This window comes from Diorhabda sublineata, unplaced genomic scaffold (genome assembly GCF_026230105.1).
Source record: "Diorhabda sublineata isolate icDioSubl1.1 unplaced genomic scaffold, icDioSubl1.1 Dsub_273, whole genome shotgun sequence".
Classification (NCBI taxonomy): Eukaryota; Metazoa; Arthropoda; class Insecta; order Coleoptera; family Chrysomelidae; genus Diorhabda; species Diorhabda sublineata.
This window is the reverse complement of record NW_026614214.1, coordinates 1-12,138: the sequence shown is the minus strand read 5'-3', so window position 1 is coordinate 12,138 and position 12,138 is coordinate 1. Positions and strand designations below refer to the sequence as shown.

The window sequence follows — 12,138 nt, the reverse complement described above, 5'->3', positions numbered from 1 at the left end:
TGCTTATTCTTGGTTTTCTTATTTCTTTAATTGGAGAATAACTCATTTTTATCATTAACAGTGATAGACCTCTTTTTGGTTTCAATTAAAAATAAGGATTTATATAAATCAAACTTTTAGGTCGAAACTAAATACAATATTTTGCTTCTTATTTAAGATAAATTGAGTTATTCAATAATTTTTAAATGCAACTTAAATGTTATAATTAACTATTATCCTAATTAATTCAATTTAATGCTCCTTGGTTTCATTCATGGTATAAACCTCATAATAAAATAAAAATAAAGATAATTAAAATTATTGAATAATTTATAATATTAGAAATTTTTATTGTTATAATTAATGGTAAAAGTAAGGTAATTTCGACGTCAAAAATTAAAAAAATAATTGCAATTAAAAAAAAATGAAGAGAAAAGGGCAGACGAGCTGAAGTTTTAGGGTCAAATCCACATTCAAATGGGCTTCTTTTTTCTCGATCATAATAACTTTTTTTAGAAATTAAATTTAAAATAATTGTTAATATTATTAAAATCAAACAAATTATTATTATTAATCTTATTAAAATTTTAATTATTTATACTAGAATCTAGATTTTTTGATTGGAAGTCAAATATAATTTTTATATTATATAAATTATCTACCTCATCAATAGATAGAAATATATAAGAATAATCATACTACATCAACAAAGTGTCAATATCAAGCAGCTGCTTCAAATCCAAAGTGATGGATAGAAGAAAAATGATTTAAAAATTGACGAATTGTACAAATTAATAAAAATGTTGTTCCAATAATTACATGTAATCCATGAAATCCAGTTGCTATAAAAAAAGATGAACCGTAGACTGAATCTGCAATAGAAAATGGAGCTTCAATATATTCATATCCTTGAAGGATTGTGAAGTAGATTCCTAGAGTTACTGTAAAAATTAATCCTTGGAGACCTTGAGAAAAATTGTTTTCTATTAGTCTATGGTGAGCTCATGTTACAGTTAACCCTGATGTTAATAAAATTAAAGTATTAAGAAGAGGGATTTCAATTGGGTTAAATGTTTGGATTCCTTTTGGGGGCCATAATAATCCTAGTTCAATTCTTGGTGCTAATGATCTATGGAAAAATCCTCAAAAAAAAGAAATAAAAAAAAATACTTCAGATGTAATAAATAAAATTATTCCTCAACGTAAGCCTTTAGTAACTAAAAGAGTATGTAATCCTTGATAGGTTCCTTCTCGAACAATATCTCGTCATCATTGGTATATAATTAATATTGTAATTAATAAACCGATTATTAATAGGTTATTATTATATAAATGAAATCATTTAATTAATCCTATTATTGTAGATATAGCTCCTAATGCTCCTAATAAGGGTCATGGACTAATATCAACTAAATGAAAAGGGTGATTTTTATGTATTGACATTAATTTACTTCACTAGAATATAAAGTTCTTAAAATAGCAAAAACATAAGATTGAATAATTGCAACTGCTGATTCAAGTGTTAAAAGTAAAATTTGAATAATAATTAATAAATTTACTAAGGTGATTGTTATTATAGGTCCTGTATTACCTAATAAAGTTATTAATAAATGACCAGCAATTATATTAGCAGATAAACGAATAGCTAAAGTCCCGGGTCGAATTACATTTCTAATAGTTTCAATACATACTATAAAAGGTATAAGGATTGGAGGAGTTCCCTGAGGAACTAAATGAGCTAATATATGGATAGTATTATTTAATCATCCATAGATTATAAATCTCACTCATAATGGTAAAGCTAATCTTAATGTTAAAGTTATGTGTCTTGTTCTTGTAAAAATATAGGGGAATAAGCCTAGAAAATTATTAAATAAAATAATAGAAAACAAGGAAATAAAAATTAATGTTCTTCCTTGTGATTTATAATTTCCTATTAAAATTTTAAATTCTTTATGTAAAGTTATAATAATTTTATTTCAAAAAATATTAAATCGTGAAGGGACTAATCAAAATAATGGGGGGATAATTCTTAATCCAATTAAAGTTCTTAATCAATTTAATGAGAAGTTAAAGTTTGAAGTAGGGTCAAAGGATGAAAACAAATTTATTATCATTTTCAATTAAAATTTATTTTATTAATTTTAGTTTCAGTTATTTTAATTTTATAAAAAAAATTAAAATAATTTAAATTATTAAAACAAAAGAAAATTCTTAAAAAGAAAAATATTAATGTTAGTCAGTATAATGGTATTATTTGTGGAATTAAAAATTATCAAAGTGATTATTTTAGCTTGACAAACTAATGTTATAAATTAACTAAATTTTTCATTAGAAATATCCGTTATAATATTATAGATGATTTAAAATTCCATTGCTTACTTTCAGCCATCTAATGATAATTCAATTATTTTAATAATTCATTTAGAAAAGTATTTAGGTGAAATTCTTTCAATTACAATTGGTATAAATCTGTGGTTAGATCCACAAATTTCTGAACATTGGCCATAAAATAATCCTGATCGATTAATTGAAAATCTTGTTTGATTTAATCGTCCAGGGGTGCCGTCAATTTTCACCCCCAGTGAAGGGATTGTTCATGAATGAATAACATCTGCAGATGTAACTAATATTCGAATATTCGATTCAAAGGGGATTATTACTCGATTATCTACATCTAAAAGACGGAAATTGAATGAATTTATATCATTAATTGGGATTATATATGAGTCAAATTCAATAGTTTTAAAATCTGAATATTCATAAGATCAGTATCATTGATGTCCAATTGTTTTAATAGTGATTATTGGGTTATTAATTTCATCTAAAATATAAATTAATCGTAGAGAAGGGATGGCAATAAAAACTAAAGTAATAGTTGGTAAAATAGTTCAAATAATTTCAATTAATTGACCTTCTAATAAGTAACGATGTAAAAATTTATTAAAAAATAGTGATAATAATAATTGGCCAACTAATACAGTAATAATTACTAAAATTATTAAAGCATGATCATGAAAATATGATAATTGTTCTATTAAAGGTGATGCTCTATCTTGTAATATGAAACTTTTTCAAGTTGAAATTTCTAAAAAAAGTTTAAACTTTATGTTTGGGGTTTAAGTCCAATGCACTAATCTGCCATATTAGAAATTAGCAGATAATATTGGTAATTCGGAATAACTATGTTCTGCTGGGGGGTTAAATTGTAATCATTCAATTGAAGAATTTATTCTTAATGAACTAATTCTTTTTCGTTGTATAGAGAAAGCCTCTCAAAAAATAAATAATAAAAAAATTACTCTAATAAGGGAAATTAAAGATCCAATTGATGAAACAATATTTCATAGAGTAAAAATATCAGGATAGTCTGAGTATCGTCGTGGTATTCCTATTAATCCTAAAAAATGTTGTGGAAAAAACGTTAAATTTACTCCAATAAATATAATAAAAAATTGAATTTTTAAGTAGAAATTATTTAAGGTTAATCCTGTAAATAAAGGAAATCATTGAACAATTCCTGCTATAATTGCAAATACTGCCCCTATAGAAAGAACATAATGAAAATGAGCAACAACGTAATAAGTATCATGTAAAACAATATCAATTGAAGAGTTAGCTAAAACTACTCCTGTTAATCCTCCGACTGTGAATAAAAAAATAAACCCTAGTGCTCATAATGTTGTAGGCCTATAGTTAATTCTTGATCCGTGAAAAGTAGCTAATCATCTAAAAACTTTAATTCCAGTAGGAACTGCAATAATCATAGTAGCTGAAGTAAAATAAGCTCGGGTATCGACATCTATACCTACTGTAAATATATGGTGAGCTCAAACAATAAATCCTAATAAACCAATTGCTATTATAGCATAAATTATACCTAAAGTTCCAAAAGCTTCTTTTTTTCTACTTTCTTGTCTTACAATATGAGAAATTAAACCGAAACCTGGGAGAATTAAAATATAAACTTCAGGATGTCCAAAAAATCAAAATAAATGTTGGTATAAAATTGGGTCCCCTCCTCCAGCGGGATCAAAAAAAGAGGTATTTAAATTTCGATCAGTTAACAATATAGTAATTGCTCCTGCTAAAACTGGCAAAGATAAAAGTAAGAGGATTGCTGTAATTACAACAGCTCAAACAAATAAAGGTATTCGGTCTAAAGTTATGCCTTTGGGTCGTATATTGATTACTGTGGTAATAAAATTAATAGCCCCTAAAATTGAGGAAATTCCTGCTAAATGTAAACTAAAAATAGCTAAATCTACTGAAGATCCCCCATGAGCAATATTAGATGAAAGAGGAGGGTAAACTGTTCATCCAGTTCCTGCACCTCTTTCTACAATTCTTCTTATAATTAGAAGGAATAAAGAAGGAGGTAATAATCAGAAACTTATATTATTTATTCGGGGAAAGGCTATATCTGGAGCACCAATTATTAAGGGTACTAATCAGTTTCCAAAGCCCCCAATTATAATTGGTATTACTATAAAAAAAATTATAATAAATGCATGGGCAGTTACGATTACATTATAAATTTGATCATTTCCAATCAAAGTTCCGGGTCTTCCTAATTCTGTTCGTACTAACACTCTAAGGGAGGTTCCAACTATACCTGCTCAGATCCCAAAAATAAAATATAATGTTCCGATATCTTTATGATTTGTTGAAAACAACCATTTATTCGGTAGAATGGCTGAGTTCAGGCGATAAACTGTAAATTTATTTACGAATATTTTATTCTTTTACCAAGCCTTATATTCAAGTATGATATTAAATTGCAAATTTAAAGGTAAATAATTTTTAAGGCTTAGATAAAATCTATAATCAACTTTGAAGGTTGATAGTTTAACTTAACTTAAATCCTTATAAGATATTTAAGATCCTAGTACAAAGGCATAAGCTAAGTAGAGTAAATACATTTAAAAATAAAAAGATAAAATTATTAAATTTTGTTGGTTTAATTAAATTTTCAGTTATTAGAATAGTTAAAGAAGAAAATGTTAGTCGAATATAAAAATACAAAGTGATTAATGTTGTAATGATTAAAACTACTCTTAAGGTATATATTTGATTTAAAATTAAATTATTAACCACAATTCATTTTGGGAGGAACCCTAAAAAAGGGGGTAAACCTCCTAAAGATAAAAAATTTAAAATAAAAAATAATTTAATTAATTTATTTGTATTTAATGCATTAAAAAGTTGGTTTAGGTTGAATAAGTTTAATTTTATAAAAAAAATAATAATATTTAATCTAATAAAAAAATAAATAATAAAATATACTAATCAAATTAATTTAGAATTTAGTATTCCTGCAAGTATTCAACCAATATGATTAATTGAAGAGTAAGCTATAATTTTTCGTAGGCTTGTTTGATTTAATCCTAAAATTCCACCTACAATAGAGGAGGTAATAATTACAAATGTTAAAAATTGATTTATACTTAAATTATATATTACTAAAATTATAGGGGCTAATTTTTGTCATGTTAATAAAATAAGGCTATTTATTCAATTTAATCCTTCTATTACTTCAGGGAATCAGGAGTGAAAGGGGGCAGCTCCTAGTTTTGTCAGTAATGCTGAATTAAGAATTATCATTAATCAAATATCAGAATTATTAGGGATATAGTCTGAAGAAATTAATGATATGATTACAGCGAATAGGATAATAGTAGAAGCTAAGGCCTGAGTAATAAAATATTTTAAGGCTGCTTCTGCGGGATAAATATTTTTATTTGATTTTATTAAAGGGATAATTCTTAAAAGATTAATTTCAAGGCCAATTCATATATTAAACCAAGAATAAGCTGAAATTGAAATTATCGTACCAATTATTATTGAATTAAAGAATAGAAGTTTATATAATTTTATTATTAAAAAGGAAAGAAACCTTTATAAATGGGGTATGAACCCAGTAGCTTAAATTTAGCTTACCTTTTTTACACTTTAATATAAGATGTATATTAACTTTTGATGTTAAAGGAAATAGTTTAATCTATTAAGTGTAATTTTTTTGGGGGGGGTTAATGAAGGTGTTTTACACATAATTAATTCTATCAAAATTATCCTTTTTTTCAGGCACATCATTATTTTTTTAAAAAACAAGTTTTTAGTTAAACATAAAGTTTTAAATTTACCAAAAAAAGTAATTAAAAAAAAATATTTTTATTGAAAAAAAAATGTGCATTTTTTTGCATTTTTTGCACATTTTTTGCATTTTTTGCACATTTTTTGCATCAGAATTTTGTGCATTTTTTTGTAATTTTTTTTTACATTAACGGCAAAAGTCAATGAATCATGAAAATTTTCTTTGAAAATTTCAAGTATATAGGTTTTTCTAATATAAATGTTTAATTAATTAAAATAATAGAAATGTATATATCACCCAAGAATATATTTAGTATGAGATTTTTAATAATGTTAATAGTTTCTAGTAACTTTATATATATAAATAATAATAATTTATAAACTATTAAACTTATGAATTAATTCGATTGTTATATATATAGAAAACTATTACAAAGTTTAAAGACTTAAATTGAAAATCCCAGAAAGAGAATCATTTAGATCTTATTCACCATATTATTAATTTATGAATGGAGAATTATTAATATTATATTAAACCATAGTATATTTATAAATATATCACGTATAAATTTATAAAGAATATAAATTAAGTAAATATTAAATAATTCTTTAATTAATATAACTTTTATTTACTCATAAAAAAAAAAAAAAAAAAAAAAAAACCTCTTTTTTTAATAATAAAATAAGATTTCATATGATTAAAGGATTTAATTTGCTAAATATTGTTTTATTTTTATATAAAATTCAAATAATTGAACAATAAAAATATAGAATTTTTGGGATATAATTTGTTTTTATGTTTATATTTTATCTAAATTATCAAAAGTTTAAGTTTACAAATAATTTTTATAAAATTGAATTTTTTTAGAAAAAAAAATTAAAAAATACTATTTTTTCTTTATTATTTTAGTTAGTTAAATTTAGTTTTTAATTTATTTAAAATTTTAGTTTAATTACTACTTTTTTTTAAAAAAAACCTTCATTTTTTTTTTGTTCATAGAAATTTTTAAAGAGTTATATTTTTATTAATTTTTAAGGCTAAAATTTTATATTTATAGAATTAATTTAATTGAAAAATTGGTTCAATCATTTTGTAGCTTGCATTAAGGGGTGCAAGTCAACTTAATTTATAGAATTAATTTAACTGAAAAATTAGGCCAATCATTTTGTAGCTTGCATTAAGGGGTGCAAGCCAACTTAATTTATAGAATTAATTTAACTGAAAAATTAGGCCAATCATTTTGTAGCTTGCATTAAGGGGTGCAAGTCAACTTAATTTATAGGATTAATTTAACTGAAAAATTAGGCCAATCATTTTGTAGCTTGCATTAAGGGGTGCAAGCCAACTTAATTTATAGAATTAATTTAACTGAAAAATTAGGCCAATCATTTTGTAGCTTGCATTAAGGGGTGCAAGTCAACTTAATTTATAGGATTAATTTAACTGAAAAATCGGGCCAATCATTTTGTAGCTTGCATTAAGGGGATGTAAGTTAACTTAATTTATAGAATTAATTTAATTGAAAAATTGGTTCAATCATTTTGTAGCTTGCATTAAGGGGATGCAAGTCAACTTAATTTATAGGATTAATTTAACTGAAAAATTGGGCCAATCATTTTGTAGCCTGCATTAAGGGGTGCAAGCCAACTTAATTTATAGAATTAATTTAACTGAAAAATTAGGCCAATCATTTTGTAGCTTGCATTAAGGGGTGCAAGCCAACTTAATTTATAGAATTAATTTAACTGAAAAATTAGGCCAATCATTTTGTAGCTTGCATTAAGGGGTGCAAGTCAACTTAATTTATAGGATTAATTTAACTGAAAAATCGGGCCAATCATTTTGTAGCTTGCATTAAGGGGATGTAAGTTAACTTAATTTATAGAATTAATTTAATTGAAAAATTGGTTCAATCATTTTGTAGCTTGCATTAAGGGGATGCAAGTCAACTTAATTTATAGGATTAATTTAACTGAAAAATTGGGCCAATCATTTTGTAGCTTGCATTAAGGGGTGCAAGTCAACTTAATTTATAGGATTAATTTAACTGAAAAATTGGGCCAATCATTTTGTAGCTTGCATTAAGGGGATGCAAGTTAACTTAATTTATAGAATTAATTTAATTGAAAAATTGGGTCAATCATTTTGTAGTTTGCATTAAGGGGATGCAAGTCAACTTAATTTATAGAATTAATCTAACTGAAAAATTGGGCCAATCATTTTGTAGCTTGCATTAAGGGGTGCAAGTCAACTTAATTTATAGGATTAATTTAACTGAAAAATTGGGTCAATCATTTTGTAGCTTGCATTAAGGGGATGTAAGTCAACTTAATTTATAGGATTAATTTAACTGAAAAGTTGGGCCAATCATTTTGTAGTTTGCATTAAGGGGTGCAAGTCAACTTAATTTATAGGATTAATTTAACTGAAAAGTTGGGTCAATCATTTTGTAGCTTGCATTAAGGGGATGCAAGTCAACTTAATTTATAGAATTAATTTAATTGAAAAATTGGGTCAATCATTTTGTAGTTTGCATTAAGGGGATGCAAGTCAACTTAATTTATAGAATTAATCTAACTGAAAAATTGGGCCAATCATTTTGTAGCTTGCATTAAGGGGTGCAAGTCAACTTAATTTATAGGATTAATTTAACTGAAAAGTTGGGTCAATCATTTTGTAGCTTGCATTAAGGGGTGCAAGTCAACTTAATTTATAGGATTAATTTATTAATTAAAGGTATAATTTTATAAAAGTTAAATTTGGTTCTCATATATGAAAAATTTTATTTTGTCATATAATTTTAAATTAAAATATGAGGTTAAAATTTAAAAAATAAGTTTTATGATTAATTTGTTTTTAATTTTGGTCAGTGAGAAAAATTTTGACGGGCAGGAAGTTTATTTTATGTTTATTTAATTGTTTATTTTTTAAAAGTTTTATTTTAACTTAAAAATTAGGTGTTATTTTTTATTATATGTGAATTATTTTATAGAAGAATTTAACAGTGATTAAAATTATATATTAAAGAAATTTAGATTTAGAAATAATAAGTATTATTAACAAAATTTGTGCCAGCAGTTGCGGTTATACAAATAATATAATTTAATTTTATTGATAAAAATTAATTGTAAGTAATAATTTTAATATAGAATTTAATAAGTGAAATTTTAAGTTTTATTTAAAAATTTAAGTTTGTTAATGAAGTTTAAAAATTTAAATTATAAACTAGGATTAGATACCCTATTATTTTAAATGTAATTAAAAATATTGAATTAGTAATAGTTATGTTCTTGAAAATTAAAAATTTTGGCGGTATTTTAGTCTTTTCAGAGGAACCTGTTCTGTAAATGATAATCCACGATTTAATTTACTTATATTATTAGTTTGTATATCATCGTAATTAAATATTTTATTAAAATTATAAATATTTAGAATTTAATATTATAAAATTTATCAGATCAAGGTGCAATTTATATATAAGAAGTAATGGGTTACAATAAAAATATTTTTGGATAATTTTTATTATTAAAAATTTAAATATGGATTTGATAGTAATTTTAATAAATTAATTAAAATGATTTTAGCTCTAAAATATGTACATATCGCCCGTCGCTTTCATTTAATATGAAATAAGTCGTAACAAAGTAGATTTACTGGAAAGTGAATCTAGAATACAAATTAGAGCTTGATTAAAAAGTATTTTAGTTACATTAAAAAGTTAATTGTGAAATTCAATTTAATTTGAAATAAGAATTTTATTATTTTTTTAAGTTATAAATTTTTAATTTAAGTAAAATTTATTTTATTATTAAAAAAGAAAAAATTTATTTAATTATAGTAAATTGTATTGTGAAAGAAAATTTTATTATTAAAAAAAGAAAAATTAATTTTTTGTACCTTGTGTATCAGGGTTTATTAAATAATATTTATGTATTTAATTTTTTCGAATTTAAAAGAGCTAAAAAATTAAAATTTTTATTGTAGAATAAATAATTTTTAATATTTTTTTTGTAATGAAATGTTATTCGTTTTTAAATATATCTAGTTTTTTAAGAAAAAAATTTAATTTATTTATTAATTAATATAGATATTTTTTAATATTTTTATATTATTAATAGTTAATATTTTTAGGGATGAGCTTAAAAATAAATTTTTATTAGTATATTAATAATTAAATTATAAAATTAGGATTAAAAATTTTCATATTTTGAAGTATGTTATAATTTATAATTAAAATTATATAATTTTTATTTACTATAAATTTTTTATTAAAATATAAATTTGAATATAAAAAATTTAGTAATAATGATAAAATTAGTATATAAATTTGTAAGTTTAAAATTTATTTATTAGGTTAAGTAAAGGAATTCGGCAAATATTTTTTCACCTGTTTATTAAAAACATGTCTTTTTGTGTTAAATTTAAAGTCTGGTCTGCCCTCTGAATATATTGAATGGCCGCGGTATTTTGACCGTGCTAAGGTAGCATAATCATTAGTTTTTTAATTGAAAGCTGGAATGAAGGGTTGAATGAAAAAAAGACTGTCTCTATTTAATTTTTATAGAATTTTATTTTTAAGTTCAAAAGCTTAAATAATATTAAAAGACGAGAAGACCCTATAGAGTTTTATAATTTTTTATATAAAAGATTTAGTATTAATTTTTTTATATTTAAAAATTATTTAATTGGGGTGATTAAAAAATTTAATAAACTTTTTTTATATTTTTATATTAATTAATAAATTGTTGATCCAAAAATTTTGATTACAAGATAAAATTACCTTAGGGATAACAGCGTAATTTTATTAAAGAGTTCAAATCGATAATAAAGATTGCGACCTCGATGTTGGATTAAAATTTATAATTGGTGCAGAAGCTAATTAATTAAGTCTGTTCGACTTTTAAAATTTTACATGATCTGAGTTTAAACCGGTTTAAGCCAGGTTGGTTTCTATCTTTAATTAAATTTAACATTTTAGTACGAAAGGACCAAATGAAAAAAATAATTTTTATATTTTGAATAAAATTAATTATTTTGGCAGATTAGTGCAATAGATTTAGAATCTTTAAATGTAATTTATATTACAAGTAATACTTGATATTAAAAGATTTTTTGATAATTATAATTTCAAGGTTAATTTTAATTATTTGTGTATTAATTAGGATTGCTTTTTTAACATTATTAGAACGTAAAGTTTTAGGTTATATTCAAATTCGTAAAGGGCCAAATAAAGTTGGGTTTATTGGTTTAATTCAACCTTTTAGGGATGCTATTAAATTATTTAGTAAAGAGCAAACTTATCCTTTTATGGCAAATTTTAATTTATATTATTTATCCCCTATTTTTAATTTATTATTATCTTTATTTATATGAATATGTATACCATTTATTAGGATTAATATTAGATTTAATTTAACGATTTTATTTTTTTTAGCTGTCTCAAGATTGAGAGTTTATACAATTATATTGGCTGGGTGATCTTCAAATTCTAATTATTCATTATTAGGTAGACTTCGTTCAGTTGCACAGACAATTTCTTATGAAGTAAGATTAGCTTTAATTTTAATATCATTTTTATTTTTAATTTTAAGTGTAAATTTAATTGATTTAATTAAATATCAAGAATTTATTTGATTTATATATTTATTATTACCATTATGTTTTATATGGTTAGTTTCAAGATTAGCTGAGACTAATCGAACTCCTTTTGATTTTGCTGAAGGAGAATCAGAGTTAGTTTCTGGATTTAACGTTGAATATAGAAGAGGAGGATTTGCAATAATTTTTTTAGCAGAATATGGAAATATTTTGTTTATAAGAATAATGTGTGTTTTTTTATTTATAGGGGCAAATTTAATAAGTTATATGTTTTTTTTAAAATTATCTTTTTTATCTTTTTTTTGGCTTTGGGTTCGAGGAACTTTACCTCGATATCGTTATGATAAATTAATATATTTAGCTTGAAAAGGTTATTTACCTGTTTCATTAAATTTTTTTAATTTTTTTTTTGTAGAATAAGAATATTTTTTTTTTATTCTTATAATTTAGTTAATTATTTTTAGTAT

At 23.2% G+C, this 12,138-nt stretch overlaps 2 pseudogenes; both read right to left on the bottom strand.

Moving 5' to 3' along the window:
- Window positions 1–2,377: 2,377 nt before the first annotated feature.
- On the bottom strand, window positions 2,378–3,062 carry LOC130452187 (cytochrome c oxidase subunit 2-like; annotated as a pseudogene).
- A 22-nt stretch (window positions 3,063–3,084) lies between these two features.
- LOC130452188 (cytochrome c oxidase subunit 1-like) lies at window positions 3,085–4,693 on the bottom strand (annotated as a pseudogene).
- Between the last annotated feature and the right edge of the window lie 7,445 nt (window positions 4,694–12,138).